Source organism: Strix aluco, chromosome 5 (assembly GCF_031877795.1).
Source record: "Strix aluco isolate bStrAlu1 chromosome 5, bStrAlu1.hap1, whole genome shotgun sequence".
Lineage (NCBI taxonomy): Eukaryota > Metazoa > Chordata > Aves > Strigiformes > Strigidae > Strix > Strix aluco.
The window spans coordinates 34570678-34590042 of NC_133935.1; the positions used below are offsets into that span (position 1 = coordinate 34570678).

A 19365-nucleotide genomic window follows, 5' to 3' on the forward strand; every position below is an offset into this window, starting at 1 on the left:
ATTCCCAAATTCAGAACCACTGCACCCTTACTTATCCTTATTCTTTTAACAGCCTAGGACAAGCACAGCAGCTCCTCAGGACAGAGCTGTTCAGCATGTCCAGACTCACGTACAAGACCCCTGGGAACAGAATCCAGCAAGCATCAGAACATCATCCTTTTCCCTTGTTACAGTAATGTATGAGCTGTGTTGTTACTGACTCTTGCCCTTCAGTTTTCAGAGCTTAAGCATTTATGACTACTCTTCTGACAACATCATTCTCTTTTCATTAGGACATTCTACTTAGTAAGCTTTATGATATTTGAGTCTTAGACATAACTACAACAATACTCGCACATATCCTAAAACTGATTCTCAAAAAAACAACTGACACTTCTAGTTTAGAGAAAAATCATTTGCAAATCCAGTTTTAAAAAGGAAAATGGCTAGCACACGTTGCTACTATAAACAGCCACATACCCCCACTAATCAAGATATATGAAATATTAATATGCAACTAAACCTAAATAAGCTCAGCAGTTGCATTCAACAAGAAAATAATCTGTGCAGTCTATTATTTTAGTGTTCAGAATTTCTAGGGTCTTGGCATCAGGAGGCTGAGTAATAATGAATCAGAAAAAGTACCAATGTGTACTTTTTACATTTATGCTTACTGTGTGTATTAACTACAGGACAGACAGCACTAGCTGGTATCTTTACATGCTGTATTTGCTTTAGAACAGTTAAGCATGAAGCTTAATTTGATGAGAAAAAGTCTTCCAAAATTAGTCTTAAAACCACAGAAGCTCCATTTGAAATGTATGTGAAGGAATAAGAAAATAAAACAATGGGTCATATTGCACTGCCACTTTTGTGTGGGCTAGCGTGTGATTACAAACCTATAATAGAAACTTTACAGTGTGGTTTAGTCTTCATCTACAAGGTGCTGAATAGTAAATAAGAGTTTTAAAGAGCAACCAGAAAACCCTTATTAGCATTCCTACATCAGAGTGGAGTGTAATAGAAATGTCCACTTTCAAAATAATGCTAAGTCACCACACCGAAGACTTATTCCCTGGGTTTTAAAAAAATATTTCTCAACATTTATCTAGTAAACAGCATAATTATAGAAGCATCTTTTCTGGAGACTTGGAGAGGGAGGGGGGTATCATATTATTCAGGGACATGGCACCCAGTTATCTGCTTCCTGACAAGCACTGTAGCCACCTCACAGGGAACAGGCTACACATTCCAAGTTCCTTTAATACCCATCTGCATAAGGGCCAGATCCATACAGTAATGAAGAGGGTAAAATAATCTGTACAGATCACACCACCACACACAGTATCTTTGCTCCTCTGACTCAGTAAAATAACAGACAGATTTTATCTGCTTCTTAAGAAGGTACATTTGTCTCTGAAAAGCAGGTTAGTGTTTTCTCCTTAGCTACTGCAATAGAAAAGGCTTGTGATCAGTATTGTGCATACAGATAGGTAAATCAGATGTTATCAAGAGATTCAGCTGACAACATAATGCACACAGACACATGTAGTTCAGATAGCCCATAAAGCATTAACATGGCAACAGTTAGCCAACAATGAATAATCAGAGTGAATAAATGGCACCTTCAGTTTTGTGGTGGTTTTTCCTCCCTCCCTGTTTTTTTTCCCCATTCTGTTTATTAACACTTGGTTATGTACGTATGTCTCAACTACATCATCATTCCCAAATTTACGCTGGAACATCAGTCAGATAAATTCCCAGCTCTCCTACAAACAGCAAACCTTTGAAAAGGGATAAAGTATCCTTGCTGCTGCTGGAACATCAGCAACTCAATTCCCAGACCCTCTGGAAGGAAATGCTCATTGGGTGGAGTAGGTAATGCAGAGAACAAATCCAAAGTCAGAGAGTAACAGAAAAGTAACATCCTCTCCCAGGATAAAGAAAGTGTGGCGACGTCAGCAGCCCGGACGTGCTTCCCACTGCCCCATTCCTTAGGGTTACAGATTACAGCAGCTGCCAGGTTGGCTGCCTTCTCTGCAAGCCAAGAGCTCCAAACTGACCAGGCACTTAATTCACATTATTTCTCCCCTGCAAGGAGTCCCAAGGTAAAGTACTACTTCCCAGAAATCATCTTTCAATTAAAAAAATCCAGTTTAGTTTTTCAACTTTCACATGAAAATAACTTCAATGAAAGCCTGAAAACTGTTCTAAACACCTTAAGGGAACTTTTATAGCCCCAGAGTTTTTTAATTCCTTAAGACACATGGCTATACCTAAGACTAATACTAGAACACATAGAACATTCTCTCTAGATTAAGACCATAGACAGCATATTAAATAGCATAAGATATCACTACGCAGAATTAAGGTTTTCAGCATGAAGTCACAAGTCACTTTGTTACAGCTGAACACACAGGTATCAATACCAAAGCCACAGCACATGCCCACAGCAGCTTTTCTTAAACAGCAGGACACCAATCAAGGATGGCCACAAGAGAAGATGAGAGCAAGTACGGAGGGAAAAAGAACTTGTCTCCCTTCTAGCACTGCACACCTCTGTGGAGTCCTGAAGCTGCCAAAGATGGAGCCACATCCTTGTGCCTCTCATACACTGCTGCATTCATCCTACTCCAAAGCAGCCACAAGGTTTGCAGGCTGAGATTGCATCTTTTATTAGACCAATATATATAATGAACTGGTATACTGGTCTAACACAAGATACTATCTCTGCCTCCAACAAGATACTACTTCTGTGTGCCCCACCTTGCACCAGGGGACAGGATGACAAAACATGACACTTCCAAAATTCAGTAATTATTGACTGATCTAAGTTATAAATAGGCTCCTTCACATATTCAGCACTCAATCCCAAATTCTGATGTCCCAAATTTCCATTAAAGAAAAGTTTATTAAATTAATTTTAAAATTTTTCTTAGGGTGTGCATAAAATTAATAGTCATTTACCTTGTTATTCTGAGTGAACAGCAAGATAATCACGGTCATTTTGAAAGTAAATTGATTAAGGTCAGCTATGGCATACCAGAGAAAACCAGTAGCTACACTTGGGCAGTGGGAGGGGTAGAAGAGGACTTTATGATAATTCTTAGAACAAAACACGTTCTAAGTTACCCACTATATCAAAGTCTTTTCAGACAAGGTGGAAGAAAAACAGAGCCTTCAGCATACTGTATCTGAGCAGTAAAATAAGCTTCTTGCATCAGTTTAAAAGGGATGAAAAAAATCCCTCAAGTACCTGTTATACAGCCATCACACAGTGTCTGTAATAGGCAGCATCACGGTTGCTGAACATTCCAACTACATTTAAACATGTTTACAAATCTTGCATTTACTCTTTTCTCACAGTTCAACACAAATGTGGGGTATAGGTGGCAAAATCTATTACATGCAGGTATGTAAATAATGTCAAGTATTTTAGGTGAAACTGCAGTCATGTACTGCTAGAATTTATCACAACACACTTTGCACAGAACTAAAAAAATATTAACTGGCACAAGCTTAAACTGAAAAAAGCTTAGGAATTTACTGCTCCACAAAATATACTGGGTCTGCTTCTCAACTTTTTTGAATCTTTAGAAGGGATTCTGTCTTTCAGAATGGTTCTCTTATACTAATTATCTATAAAAGGACTATGATGCAGAATTGCTTATACAGTATATGTAGCTTTACCCCTCTACCCTTCAAAAAAATCTTAAAGATAAATGTTACACTTGCAGTCTTAAAATGGAGAACAGCAATGTTATCTAAGTTTTATTTTTAATACATCTAGAAACAGTCAAAGTACCCAATATAATTCACTGATAAATTATATAGGAAGCAAACTGCAACAACCCATAAGAGAAAAGGTACTGTTATGTTCAACATTTCCAAGAAAAAGAAAAAAAAAATCATACATTTAAGTGAAGAGCCTGTCCATCATCTCTGCTCTTTTTAGATTAGAACACCAAAATTGTATTGTTTGCAGAGCACTACTTCTCCAGTAGTCACTGAATATTTTCAAACTCTGACCTTTTAGCTGACACCTTGATTTAGTTCAGGGTTAGTGGTGACCACAACATGTAAATTACTTACTATATCTGTCAGCTAGGGTCCAGGTCTCCAGCACCCCAGTTTGCCCATACCACACTAAGTTACGAGTTGTGGGGAGAAGCCAGAAAAAGGTCAACCCAAAGAATGAGCTACCTTTGCATTCTTCCAGGACAGAATTAAGGTACATTTTTGTGAATATATTACTCCTGCTAAACTTGTTTGACTGACAAAGAGCTGAAGAATATTACTGGACACACAAAAAGCACTCTCAAACAGACTCTTATTCTTTACAGCATTCTATAAAGATACTGGATAGTTTACAAACGCCTATGAGTTCATCAATCCCTAATTAGTTTCAGTTTGCAAGTGCCATTCACCCATCACAAGTCTTAGTATAGAAAAGTCAAGAGTGAGAATTATTGGCTAGTGTTTTGTTTTTAAAGGAAATATAAGCACTAAGGTACTGAAGAATTGTGTCCTTCAGCTTTCATCTAAAAGCAGTATCAGCATAACAAAGGGTTAGTTTAAAAACACTTTTCTAATTTCCCAAACAAAATTCCCAAGCTTGAGAAAGAATACCTGCAAAATCTAGATAACTAGTGTAAAGGACACTTTCTGTAAGTACAGTGCAAAGATGAAGAAAATAAGTTTTGGGTGCGAGGACCATATTCCCTTCACTGCCTGCATTCTCCCAGGAGATGCAGCATAAACTATGAACCACCATTAATGATGTTCAACACCTAATTTTACCTTTCAATCAGGACTCTATTCATATAGGAAGCTACCTAAAGGTCTTAATTTAAGCAGAAAATTGAGACTAAATTCTGCTGTAAGACAAATTATACCATACTTGCAGTTACAAATTGTAGGAATTATTCTGGATTATCTACTATAAAATTATGGTTTTTAGCCAACAGAAGTGAAGTCTGTTTCTCCTGCTTTTTGCAGAGCCACAACTACAGAAATGAGCACTTAGCCACATACAACGCTGTTACTATTCCTGAGGCTTTGAACAGAAGTATCTAGCCTGAAGGACAAACAAAAAGAAAAACCTTACAGGAGAGAGAAGAAAACCACTCACAAAAAGCCCATCACACACAATTTACCCCAACTTCAATACTAAACCACTTCTGTTCCAACACATTCTCAGACTGACCACCACTGTGTAAGGGCAACACCTGCACCTGCAGTACCATGGACAGTGTATGGAAAAGTTCTTTTACTTCTGAGAATTTCATCACCAAGTTTTTAAGCAACCAGCTCAAACTTTAAGAAAACAAACACCCTTTGACAGTGCAAGAGATTCAGTGATCTTCTGTATTACATCCACAAGCTTCAATGTTTACAGCAAAGAGTACCTTTAAATTTAAAAACCTTCTTGCATTTCCACTGAAGCCACACTATCTACATTAAGGCTTTTAACATAGGCTCACTACTCATACTTGGTTTCAAGCTCTAACACGGGCAACTTTATATTCACGAAGTGCAGGATTTTTACATTTTTTGCTACAGAATCATAGAATAACCCCAGTTAGAAAGGATCTCTAGGGTTCTTTACTCAACCTCATGCTCAAAGCAATGTCAGCAACATCAGTCTAGATTACTCAGGGCTTTATCCAGTTGGGCATCAAAACATCCAAGGGTGGACACTGCAGAACCTCTTTCACCTGCCCCAATGATTGTCCCACTCCATGGTGAAACAAGTTCTTCCTAAATGGAGTTATTTTAATGCACGCCTGCTGCCTCCTGCCTTTCTTCCACAGCTATAAGGAGCCTGACTTGATATTCTCATAGGTTACTATCAGTTCTGCCTGCTTCCCAAAGCCTTCTCTTCTGCAGGCTGAAGTCCCATTTCCCTATCAAAAAATAGATTTTAGCAAACTCTTACTTCTCATATGCATCTGTTAGACTTAAAGTCTTCCATTACAATGTAAAGTTTTGATTCAGAGTGGCTTTTGATCTTCATCCCTGCACTTCCCCAGATACAACAGCAGGAGCTAAGACCTCACACTAAAATCCTTTCTAGTACAAGCTAGAATGTGTTGTACACTGCCTTTCTAGGCTCACTATAATCCCTGTCTAGGACATACATCAACTCTAAAGAGAGAGCATCTCCTGTTCAGCCTGTAACTCTGTTTCTAAACTAGAATTAAGAGTTATGGAAGAACCTCAAAAAAAGCCACACAGTCAAATGACAGTTCTGCTGAGTAGAGCAGTTGTTTTATAGGCTTACATATATACACAGACTTGGATACACAGGAAGAAGCAAAGATGCCCAGAACTGAAGGCAGGGGGGAAACTACCCTCAAAGTATGTAGATCAGAAATATATCAGGAAGGAGAATAAGAGTACATTACTAGGGCTGCTGTCTAAACCATTAAGTTGTTACCAAAAAAAAAGTGAAAGACATTAACAAAGAAGCCAGAAGCACTTCAGCATCTGAAATAAATTTCTGGTAAGGTACAGTGCTCTACTGATAATTGCAAGCAAAAGTTCCCATATCAGTTTTTGCAATCCTCCATCCAGTCCTACAGAGTTACTTATCAGCCTAATGGCAAGATATTTCAGGACAGCATCAACTCTTTAGACACACTCACTCTTCGGTAAAGCAAGCAACATCAGGAATTGTTAACTACTGGAAAAATCCACATCGCAACTACTGAATGAATCGCAGTGACAGGAGGGGAAGGAGTGAAGGAGAAGGGATCTATCCAAATATTTGCTTCAGACCTCCTATCAGTAATTGAGATGTGTGCCAGCCCTTTTTTCTCAAAAGAAAGGTGGCAGGGTGGGAGGGGCTACAGTTACTGAAAGAAGTAATGATGCTTCCTTAACAGAAAAAAGGAATCTTCTCTGCAGACCTTCACATCTCTCTGGAAAACTCATATCCTTTCCTTCATTCCTAGTTGAAGGGGAGCAAATATATCAGGAAAGGTCTGTACTCCTCATCCAACCTCGTTTAAAAAAAATAATCCTTACAAATAAATTAAATCCTTGCACCTGCTTAAAAAGGTTTTTCAGAATCCTTGAGAAGCTACAAAGAATTGCACAGCAGGAGGAGGATTTGGTGAGCCTCTTTAACCTCATCCTAAAACTTGGGAAAAAGCACAGCTACTACCCCCAAATTCACCCTTAGCCATTCATACTCTTAATACCTTTACAGCCACACAAAAGCAAAAGAAAGCAAACTTGACTTTTGCAAGAAGTGACAACACTTGTCTCTCACCACAGAGGAGCAGTCAAGTCAGTTTAAGCCACATGCAAATGAACACTTAACAATTTGAAGATAGAATATTTGTTGAATAACTAACTGGGGCCCCCAGCATAAGACAGACATGGAACTGCTCAAGCGGGTCCAGAGGAGGGCCACGAAGATGATCAGGGGGCTGGTGCACCTCCCTTATGAGGACAAGCTGAGAGAACTGGGGTTGTTCAGCCTGAAGGCTCTGGGAAGACCTCATAGTGGCCTTCCAGTACTTAAAGGGGGCCTACAGGAAAGGTGGAGAGGGACACTCTATCAGGGAGTGCAGAGATAGAATGAACGGTAATGACTTTCAACTGAAAGAAGGTAGATTTAGATTAGATGCTAACTAGGAAGAAATTCTTCACTGTGAGGGTGGTGAGGCACTGGAACAGGTTACCCAGAGGAGCTGTAGCTGCCCCCTCCCTGGAAATGTTCAAGGCCGGGTTGGAAAGGGCTTCGAGCAACCTGGTCTAGTGGAAGGTGTCCCTGCCCATGGCAGGGGGTTGGAACTAGATGATCTTTATGGCCCCTTCCAACTCAAACCATTCTGTGATTCAATCAACTTGCCTGTACTTCACATTTTAAACCTAAGGCAACACAGCAATGCATTAGAACTTAACTGCATTTAGGCAGTGCTCAAGGTAGAAAACCAAAATACTAGAAATTAAGGCCTTGATTCTACAAACATTAAAGCAGTAAACTTTATCCAGTGGAACAGATCTACTGACAATAATGAAATTATAGAATGTGCCTGATGTAAAGGTGATTGCAAATACAGCACACATCCCGTGTCCAAACTTGTGGCACTATCAGGAAGTAGGTGGAAATTAGGCCTCTGGCTTATTTCTTGTTTTACACTAAAAATGATAAAGGGTGAAGCTTCTCTAAAATCTGGAATTTTTTAACACATAATTCAAGACCATAAAGTATCTCTTTTAGCAATTTAGAAAACAGTTGGATAAAACACAAAGGACATAATTAAAATGCAATATCAAATAAACCCAATAATCTATCAGTTCTATTGGCTGAAGAAAAAACTCCGAGTTCAGTTTAAGTATGGAAAAACAAGAATACTGTGCTTAGGACATCATCTGCTTGGGACAGACAAGAGCAGGATGCTGCTTAAAAAAAGATTCACTGACATCTGAGTCAACAGAAAATAGTACAAATTGTCTACCATGTCACAGTCACACTCAATCACACTTTGGGATTATTGTTGGCTTCTAAAGAGAACACTTAGAATTTTACTTTGTGGGGAAAAAGAACAAAACACACACATAAAATGAAAACATCAGCCCACAAATATAGAACTGGAAAACAGAACAAAAAACCCCACCCCAATCTCTCCCCCATGCTCACTTTTTTCTGGGTTATACTTTACAGTCTTACACACCCTGAAGACATTGCTAGGAATTACTAGGAATTGCAGGGTGAAATTCACTTTGGAAGTAGCCACTCCATTCCCAGCTTTTCTACTTCTTCAGCATACATTGTGGTTTTTTTATAAAATTTACTTTTAAGAGGGTGAAAGATTACACTTAATTCAGCATTCTTTAGCCAACAAGATGGCCACCATAAAAATCAGTACAAAGCAGAGCTCAGACCCACAAGCCTAAGTATTTCAGGCAACAACTCTCAAATTATGGTTCACTTTTGTCAGACAGAAATAAGGATAAGAAATTCTAAAAATCTATGCAAATTAAGATAAAGGCAGAAACTACAATCACAAGGCTGTCCCAAGGGTAAAAATTACATTACAAGGAACTAAACTCCATTCCTTTGGGGCAGAAATTAGGGATGACATTAAACTACTCAAAAGTTGATATTTATTATAGCTAAACACAGGAGTTTAAAGACTCCAGTTAAGAATCTGCCTTCAAGTGAAGGCTGCATTCCCCAATGGGATAAAAACTAGAAAGTTTTAAGGATTCACAAATTAACAAGAAGATATAACCACTTACACATACTCAAGTCTAAAAGGTCCAAATAAGCTGCAGCATTACTGTAGACATCTATTTTGTATTTGAAAAAAATTGAGTTTTATTTCAAAGAGCAAATGAGAGTTCAAATGTTTAATCTAGAAGCACAGGAGAACTTCAGAAGATGGAAGAATCTTTATATCACTCCACATATCTGCTAGAAATCCAGAAAGGTAGTAGTTTCATGTAATATTTACTCACATCATAAATCCCGATTCCCACATATCTGGTACACAAGCTACAATCTGCTTCTACTTTTCAGGGAAATACATATTGGTTACTAGAAGTTGAGAAAGATCAGGACCTGCATTCAGGGACGTACCTTAATCTCAATGGGGAACAGAATGTATAACTGCTTGAAGATCACTCGTATGCTGTAGTAAAATTCTAGACAGTCACATACAAAGCAATTATCTTAAAAAAAAAAGGAAGTGGCTTAAAAGAAAAAAAGAAAGGGAGAGCATTAAGAAGTATTCTGGGGAAGAGAATGGGCTGGGGAGAAAGGGAAAACTAATTTAGTATTCTAAAGAAAAAATCTAGTAAAATACCCAGAAGCAGAGCATCAGCTTCCACAAACTTAAGTAGGATGTATAGTACTGGTTTTAGATACATTCCTTCTACTTCTACCTCAACTATAAGGAGCTGCATTAACTCAAACAGGTGAAGTTAAGGAGTCATTTGATATGCACAAAGCACTGAATTAAATACCAGACAAATAATGTCAGACTATGACAAATATATGCTATAAAAAGCACAAAAATTCAAGTTGACTGCAAATGCACTTGCCCAGCATATCCTTTAAATGCTGTGACCTTTTAATACCAGAGACAGTTCTGAGTTTTTACTGATCAAGAGCTGCCAAATGTGATTCCTTTGGAGAAGCCTAAACCCATGTAAGATACAAACTAACCAGAACCCATATGAAATTCAAATAACTGCCTTAGGAAAATGAAGAACTGGCTATGAGATTTAAGTTTCTTTAAAAAACAGAAGGAAAAAAATACAAAATTAAGAGGAGGCCTCAAACACATTTATGCTGATGTCAGCTCTGTTTGAGGGGATGCTCTCTAATATCTGGTTTTATATTTAGTAAAAAAAAAAAAACAAAACACGGAGTGTGACACTTGAGTCCATCTTCTTTCTTGTACTCACATACACTAAGGTCTTTCCTGAGTTCATTATAAGTCTCAGAAAAAATTGGTACCATCAAAAGATGCTGCACTGCACCTCTATGGAAGTTACCTTCACCACGCTTCCAGAGTTGGCATACACTGAATACAGCAGAAATAGCAGCTGGTTGCTCCTCTCAAGCAGCAAGTAGCTCATTTATTAAGCATGGATGACTACAGAACTGCAACTGCCAAAAGGAACCTGCCTCTCTCACCTCGTCCTACCAAATTACAATTGTTTCAAAACAAATTTTGCTTCACCTCTACTCAGTAGTTTATATATGTATGTGCAAAGAATCTAAAAAGACTCATGGTAACTAGTATTAACTATCAGTAGAGACAGAACAAGCATTTTACTTCTAAGTGCCTGCTTTCTGAATCTTCACTTTAATTATACTCTATATAACTAAGCTCAAGAAATAAAAGCCACGCCAGTGCAGGCTTCCTTATAAAGATGGCTGTATTGGTTTTCTCTTTCTGGTCACCAAACCTGAAAGCAGTTAGCTGGTTTCCCAGAAAAACAGGCGGTTGTCTACAGAACCAATTCTAAGGAGTTTCTGCCCGAGATACAGTGTTTTCTTAACACTGTCAGAGACTTATGGTCACCCAACACAGGTGGTTCTTACCAAGTTTCACTGTGCTATGTATTTACATAGTAGTAACCAGAGCAATAGTTTTCATACAAGGTATGACGCTCCCCCACCCCCAGGGAATCATGAACCTCAAGGTTAAATCAGAATGAGACTATGAGCAAAAGAATTAAGAAATGAATGGCTCAAAGGGCTCAATTAGAGCAGGAAGTCACTACACTGGTGAAAACATGAGAATAGACCTACCTTTAAGTATGCTTACAATTATCACTACTATTCAAGACAAAAATGAAGCTGTCATGCAGCCAGAAGATGACACTACCCATGTGCAGAAGACAGCTTGATGAGTATAAGAACTGATATTTCCTTAAATTCCCCAGCTGTTCTTCCATATTTTTGATGTATACTAACAGTTATGTAAAAGAAAATCAGCGATCATCCTCTAGTTTCAGGCTTACCACCTGATGTTCTAGAACCAGTTTGCCACTAACTGTGAAACCACAACATTAATATGTTAAATATATACTGCACTAAATGAAAGGATCAGCAAAGCAGCTTTCAAAGATGGAAAGAAGCTATAATTTCTCAAACATGGTTCCTCAGTTAGAACTTCCTTGACCCTTAACCTAGGATGAAGTATCGTAAAAGGAAAGCTTACCTTCTTAGGAAAAGGGATTCAACTTCATAAACAACCAATAGAAGTACATGCAAGCAGGCTCCTTCAGAGGAACAGCAGTTATATGATAAATGGCAGTAAGATTAAGTCCTGAACAAATTGGATTAATGCTACTGGGCCTCTCTCATTCAGATCAGTGCTTTTAACATAACTCTAGCAGTTTTGGGGGTCCCTACAGTTCACACTGATTGGGGGGAAATACATTTAAATTAGCTATCAGGCAGGTTGACCTATAAACACTAATTGTGATCTAGCAAGTTTTGGCCTTTCATTTTATGCTACTTTAGGAGCTCTCAGAGGATACTTTTTATGAATGAGATACTGAAGACTAATTCTAGATTTCATTCAATAAAAAACGAAAGAAGTCCCATGTAATGAAGCAGTAGCTATTCAAAGAGAGCGAATAGCTTCTATTTTTTCAACGTCCAACAGCCTAAGGTAACTTCTACAGATCATAGAGAAGATTTAGGTCTTTAACTAACAGGCATGCTACAGCTACATATACCCATCTTCATTCATTATATTTGGAGAGAAAGTAGAGAAAGAAAAAAAAGGTAGCTGAACACTTTCTCCACATGCACAGTGATTACTGCTATGTACTTCTTTCCCAGCCCATTTTTCTAAATTTCTAGGCTGTGTTGCAAAACAAACTCTGAACAACCACCACCACATGCTCACCTATCTGGGACATTACCTACATCAAAACTTCTATTACTTGAACTCCCTCAGGTAGGCAGTTCCAAAGCACATATAAATATACTTTAATTACTTCCTCCTATTCCTGCACTCAAATTCTGTTAATTTTTTTAAGATGGTAAGTTACTGTAACATGTAATAGGACATGGGTTTGGAAATAATAAAGTTACTCCACTTGAAAGTACAGTATTTCGCACTGTAGGTGTCTTAGTCCATGGATCTTGCAATTTAAAATTAATATACACCATTCGAACGGGATTCACATTAAATCTGCACTGGTGATAGAAACTATAAACCAAAACACAACATGTAGCCTGCTTTCAAGTAAATCTCATCTGTTGAATTCAGTGTTCCTGAAAAAAATTGCCCAGCTTCTCACTTCTCCACTGCATTAAGCTGGGAAACTGGTAGCAAGTCTTCCTATGCAGCATATTTTGTCCTACAACGAGCGAGATTGCTACCCTTTTAGTTACTACTGAATCAAATCTTACATGGAAGAAACCATTTAAGAACACTCACACTGGGAAAAGTAAACGCCCCTTCTGTTAAGCAAGGAAGAGATTAGAGCTCAATAGTTTGAAACGCAAGATTAGGTTGCAGTCCACCACAAACAAGGTCTAAAAATGTGCCAAAGTAAAACCAGGGACGAAGCACTCTTTGAAAACCATAGTACACTCTCACTTACTCCTGTCACTCTTTTGGGTCATTCCTACAAAGCTCCTGTGATTCTGCTCATAATTTGAAGAAGCTCAAAGTCAAAAAAGGGAAGTGTGCTGCCATTTTTACAGTTTCTTTCTCTATCCACTTCATCTCTTTTGAAAAAGAAAAAAAAGCCACAAAAATACCACCCCAAACTCCTAGTGCTAATAATTAATACTTGCAATCAAAAAGAAGAAATTGCAAGGTTACCTTCCAGCAATCAAGGACTGCTAAGCTGTGATGAGTAAAACCCCCAAAGCCCAGAAGGGAAGAGTCCAAGCATTTGCACTACAACAGGGGACCCTCCATCTCACAACCAAGACATGTAGAAGTACAGTTACTTTATATCAGATATTGCAGTCAATTGGTACCCACTTCATATTAGGCATCTATTCTCCTTGAGATAGAAGCAAGATAGAAGAAACTGATGCTGGGATCACAGTATGTTAGAAAGCCACTCAAACAGCTGAAGTTTTCCTTTCTTCCCTTGCAAGAAAACAGAACCTGATCAAAAGCAGACAGCACTGCTCAGGGCATACACCTCAGCCAAGAACTAAGCTCCCTTTCTACCAAGTTCAATGGCATGTTTGCTTGATCTCTACATCCTCCTTTATTTTTAACTTGACAACTAAAAGATAAAAAACTCCCCTTATGCTGACCCCAACCCACCTTTCCCCTGTCTGAAAAGCAGCAACAGATGAAGTACCTAATAAAAATACACAAATTATTGATTAATCATAATGAAATTAACACTAACATATTCTGCTCCAGAATAAAAACACAGTACGTAGCTTTCAGGGTATAATGAGCATCATTCTCTCAGCCTGTACTCTCCTGATGGCTTTGGATTCAGGCTTCCTCAAATTGTTAAAGCATGTGCTTAAGATAGTTTATGAATGCATTATTTTGTACATACATGTTTAGAAAACACTTGTAAGCTCCATTTAAATGATAGACTCCTATAAGAAATACCTTGGAGCTGTCATGTTCCCAGAACAGCCAAGGGGAAGGAAAGGAGAAAAAAAGAAACAAAAACACCACAAAACCTACCTGATCTTTAGTACTATGTGGAAATCACTATTTTAAACACTAATTCTTTCCTTTAAGCTGCTGCAGCCAGTCTAATAACAGCTAGCCAGAAGTCAAGAACATGTATTCTGAATGTTCACTAAATTAGTAGAATCTTTGATACAATTTTGAAGTAAGAAGACAATGAGGATTCCTTTTTAAAGCTCACAGAAGAAAAATGCCATCTGACAAAACCAAGCATACCATCAAAGTTTCTGATAAAACATAACAAAACCCAGTTTAATGAAAACATGCACCTAACTGATCCAAATAGGTCAGTGTAAAAATGCATACATGCTTTTGCTTACAGATGTTATATTCATATTTCCTACTAGATACTTATATTGTCCTCCCAGTTTGCCTACAGGAAGAACCAGAAGGTCTGAGCAGCAACTCAAGTAATGCCAAACCATTTGCTCCTATACTTCATTTTCCAAGTCTATTAAGTGTTTAGTTGTTAAAATGTTAACCAATCTTCTCAAAGGAATAAATTCCTGGACTATTCTCCAAGAACCAGATGAGGCGGGGCCCAGAAAGATGGGGGGCTCTATTTGTTCATAGAGCTCTGACTCCTCACACTGTCTCCATCCAATAAAAATGGGACAAAGCAGGTAGAAAGATACACACTGGAAAGCAAAAGAAACATCAACATCTTTAAAGAGCTGAAACACTCAGGACATTAAAGTAAGGTAAATTACGCAGTCTTTAACATACGCACTTACTCAAGTTAGCTCAGCAATACTACACAACCACAAGTGGGACAAAAGGTGGTTTGTACAACCTAAGACACCACTCACCATGTGAAAGTTTAAAAACCCTTGATCCTAGCAGTCTTGCTGAGCAAGTAATTTCCTTCCAACATGTGGTAAGGCCTATAGATCAGCCTCATCTTACCAGAACAACGAACTTAGTTGTCCAAGGTCTAAGATGCAATCTATGATCAGCCACTTAGCAGCTACCTGTGCTTACAAAACATTGTCTATTTGAAATAATCTCATTTATTCCAAAGAGGTAGGCAAAATTTTGAGAAATCACTGCCAGAGTTAAGCCTTCGGGGCCCATACTTAAGACCTTGGTCAGAGTAATTACAAAACATTTCACTCACAAAGAACTTCCTAACTTTCCTGAACAGCCATGAAGGACAGTATGTATCTGTTTATCATTAATATTATTAAACAAAAAAGCCACACACTTGTGTATATTCTCTCACCAGCTTTTTTAACCCAAGCCTTTTAAGTGGGCACTGTATAGCTGTTCTTAAACTTTCTGAAGAAAAGGTACCAAGAAATTAGTAGAGCACTATTCCTGATAGACACTCACCACCTTTTCCCTGTAAAGAGAAAAGCTGTTAGGATCCTCCAAGAATCATCATTTTAAAAGCTAATAAAGAGGCACCTGAAGAAACACACAAGTTAAAAGCAGAGATCATTTTATCATTATATCCCCCCTTTCCAAAACAATCCTTTCTCCTAGAATGAACTTCGTTTGCAATTAAGCCAAGTTCAACTGCCAAGCATTTCTAAACACTTGCATGTGTTCGTCTTGTTTATGAAAAGGAAACTACCACAGAATCCCAAAAGCCTAAGATACAACACATCTGAATCCTAGACCACACGCTAGTTCATTATTAGAGATATGTTAAGAAACTAGAAATATATTTAAGTATTTGTAGGCCATAATTCACCCTCTCTAGCCAAACTGCTATTTTAGCCTGTATTTTACTTTTTCCTCTTTCCTTTTTTTTTTTTTTTAAAGCAGGGGGAGAAAGGGTCTAGAAGGAATTTCATTCTTCTATATATTCGTCTTTTGGCATGAGTTTCTCTTCTGTCAGTGCCAGTCATCACGTTTAGAAGAATATGGGATACTCGAGCCGAAACATTTTAAAACTAGAACAAAAAAAACAGTTAAACCACAGTGAGCTAGAAATCCGTACAGGCTCAGTAAACATGCAATAGGCCAGCATTAACTTCTAAAACTTTTGGGCAGGAGTAAGCTAACATCTGCAGGCCTAGAGTTTCCACAGCTTTAACTAGCTGATGGGTTCTGCTTACATTAACATATGCTGTAGAGAGAATTGCTTCTCCTATGAACTATGTACTTGATAATACCATACTGACACAAATATATAAGCCATGGACAATTAAATCCTTTCAGGTACACTAACAAAGCATTTTAAGATAATTATCTAGCATATTTTCCCTCCCCTTTTACTGTACAGATGAAGGCACCGGCAGCTCACTTTCAGACTGGCAGGTAGAGCTGTGCGACCGTCACTCGAAGTAGGATGAGAGCCCGTACGCAGCCTTGTCATTTGCTTCTGCTAACGCACAAAATAGAAAGAGCTTCTAGTATTTTGCAAGTGGGAGACGGAAAGTTAGGTACCGGTTATTTTGCTGACAGACAAATCTCAGGCAGTTACACGGACAGTCCAAAATAACATCAAAAATAAGAGGCTGCCATTTACCATCTGTTTGCCTCTCTCTCAGGAAAAAAAAGTGCAGATCACAAGAACAAATGGAGCCTGGCTCCGGGGAGGAGGAAGAAGGGGAGAGAGGAAATTTCCACGCAAATTTTAAGTGAATCACGCCGCGATGTCCGCGCCCGGCCGCGCCGGCCTTCCCCAGCAGAGGCGAGGGGGGCACCCTCCCCCCGCTCCCCCGGCCGGCGGCCCGGCCCGGCCCAACGGCTCCCCCGCGCCGCGCCGGGGCGGCAAGGAGGAAATAAATAAAGCCTCCCCCGTGCAGCAGCACGGAGGGAGCCCCCTTCCCCGGCGCCCCCCGGGGAGAAGCCACCCGCTCGCCCCCTCGCCCTCCCCACACGGCCCGGTGCCCGCCGCGCACGGCAGCGGCCCGGTGCGTCCCCCCCGCCGCCGGGGCCGGCACCGGGGGGTGGGCTGAGGCCTGCACCGTCCCAGCGAAGCCTCGGCGCTCTCGTAGTCAGAGCGGCCCGGCTCCCCCCCGCTCCTCCTCGCCTCTCCTTTCCTCCCTCCTTCCTTCCCCGGCCCAGCCTTCAGCTCGCACTCACCCGCCTTCCTCCTCCCTGCCCGGCCCGCGGTGCGTGTGCGCGGCTCTCCCTCACGCTGCCCGGCGCGGCGGCGGCGGCCGGGCCGGTGGGGGCGGGCGGGCAGGCGGGTGGGTGGGTGAGCGTGCGGGGAAGGAGGCGAGGGGAGAAGGAGGAGAAGGGTGGGGAGACAAGGAGAGAGGCGGCGAGAAAAGAGAGGAGAAGCGGGGGGGGGGGGGAAAAACCGCAGCGACGCTCCTGAGGCGGGACCTGCGGCGGCAGCCAGCCGAGCGCTTGGGCGGCTGCTCCAACGACCTTTACGCGAGAGACGAGTAATCTCCGAGCTCGGGGCGCTCCGCTGCCAGCCCGGCCACCATCTTACATTAGGGAGACTTGCCCTGGTCGCCGCCTCCCCTGCGCTTGCGCCGCGGGCAGTGGGCGGGGAGCAATGGCGGGGAGGGGGGCACGGGGCACGACGGCAGCAGCCGCGACGGCGCTGGGCATGACGGGACTAGTAGGCGGCGGCGGAGGCGGCGCCGGCCAGCGCCGGACGGGGGGAGGCGCCGCTGCGCAGTCCCGAGCCGCGGGGCCGGTCCCCTTCCGCCAGCGCTGCCGCCCGGGCGGGGCCGGGGACCCCAACTCTCCTCCCCGGGCAGGGCTGCCCCACCGCCCGGCGCCCTGCTCCGGGGAGTCCCTGGACGTAAACCTGCTGCAATTGCAGCCACCTGTTGCTGGCCATTAAACCTGCTCAGGTTTAAAGTACTTGGGTCGATTTAATTTTTTTTCTTTCTCATTGATGTTGCTTTGGGGTACTTTTTCTCCTGCCAGGTCGAGCGACCTCGTCTGCCTCCCGCTCAGCCTGGGCCGGTTACTGGCTGTAAGGTCTGGGCAGGGTGTGCCCTCCCAGCAGCCGGCTGGCGGGGGGCGGCTGTCACGGCCTTTAGGCCGGGCCTGGATGCGGCTCCCACTAAATTCAGCGCAGGCGGCGGTTTCTCTCAGCGCGCCCTTCCCCTCACACGCCGGCTGAGCGGGACTGGGCCCTTGCGCCGCCCCGGTCCCCCTCTCCCGCGGGCGTCAATGGCCCCAGCTTGCCAGCCCCATCCTCCAGGAGGGGACCCCCGTGCCACCTCCCCTCTTCCGTTCTTTACCTTTTTTCTCCTTTTTTTTTTTTTTTTCTCCCCCCCATCCTCACAGGCTGCAACCACGAGGACCTGGTGTGACAGAATGGCTTCGCTAACAAGGCCATCTGTTTCTGAAGTTGCAAAATTTGGAGGCTCCTTCCACGTCCCCCCGTTCCCAGGCTGCTTGCTGCTGTCTCGCCAGGCCCAACTTAGGGTGGCTGAAGCCTCCTCCACCTGCCCAGCACCATTCTGTGCCCAGGCACGGCTGTCCCATGGCAGCAGGCACTCGCACGGTGCTGTCCCTTTGCTGAACAGATTTTTGTTATTATTATCATTAGGGCTTTCCAGGTCCATTCCCCATTTTGAACAGAAGCCAAAGGCACAGAAAAAAAAGTGTTTTCCTCGTTTTCTCTCTTCACTTACAAAATTCAGGCAAATTCTGTTTTCATGCATAAGGGCTGTAAGTAATTTTGACAGAAGCAACTTCCTGCAAATTCTCAAGCAGAGGGATCTCTCCCCTGCTGAAAAGGCTCTCTTTTTTTGATCTTTGTGTGTCAGGAACTCACACAAACCATATTGCTTCTGTCTCCTCTTTCTACCACAGACACCCTGGGCCTGTTAAAACTGAAACTGTAACTCTCCCTTTTTGCTGTAATCCCCATGCCACACAGAGGACCTCATCACCTCAGCTACCAGACAAGAAGAGTGCTTTTACTCACCACCTTTATAGCTCTCCGGTAGCTCTCCTGCACTGGCATCCTTAGCTCTCAAAACAGGCAGCTCCATCCTGAGTGTTTAATTATCAGTTATCTCCAGTACACAAGCTATAACTACTTTTGCCAATACCCACCTGAAAATCTTACTTATTTCAGCAGTTGATAGGAAAGAGAGGTGTTCATCACAGAATGCACTGGCATAACTATTTAGTTTACTGGCATGATGGTTTTTTTCTTTACTTTTGTATCTTAGATTGAAGTGTTATATTAGTACAGCCTTGTACAATATGCTTATTCCACTACCAGTAAAGTGCATTGTTTTGGCATAGCTTATTCTCCTTCCTAAAACAAGTTAACATTACCTTGTGTATATTAAAT

At 41.4% G+C, this 19365-nt stretch overlaps 1 protein-coding gene across 14 annotated transcripts in view; it reads right to left on the bottom strand.

The window, feature by feature from the left end:
* The window catches only part of CNOT4 (CCR4-NOT transcription complex subunit 4), an 81859-nt gene extending 64292 nt beyond the window's left edge, over positions 1-17567 (bottom strand). For 8 of the 14 annotated variants that reach the window (XM_074826947.1, XM_074826944.1, XM_074826942.1 and 5 more), the window contains exon 1: positions 17175-17567. The gene's annotated coding sequence lies outside the window, so the exon portion shown is untranslated. Of the gene's footprint in view, positions 1-15360; positions 15449-15470; positions 15497-16389; positions 16414-17174 lie in introns of those variants that run through there. The other 6 variants (XM_074826936.1, XM_074826938.1, XM_074826950.1 and 3 more) reach the window with 6 other exon arrangements.
* Positions 17568-19365: the final 1798 nt, after the last annotated feature.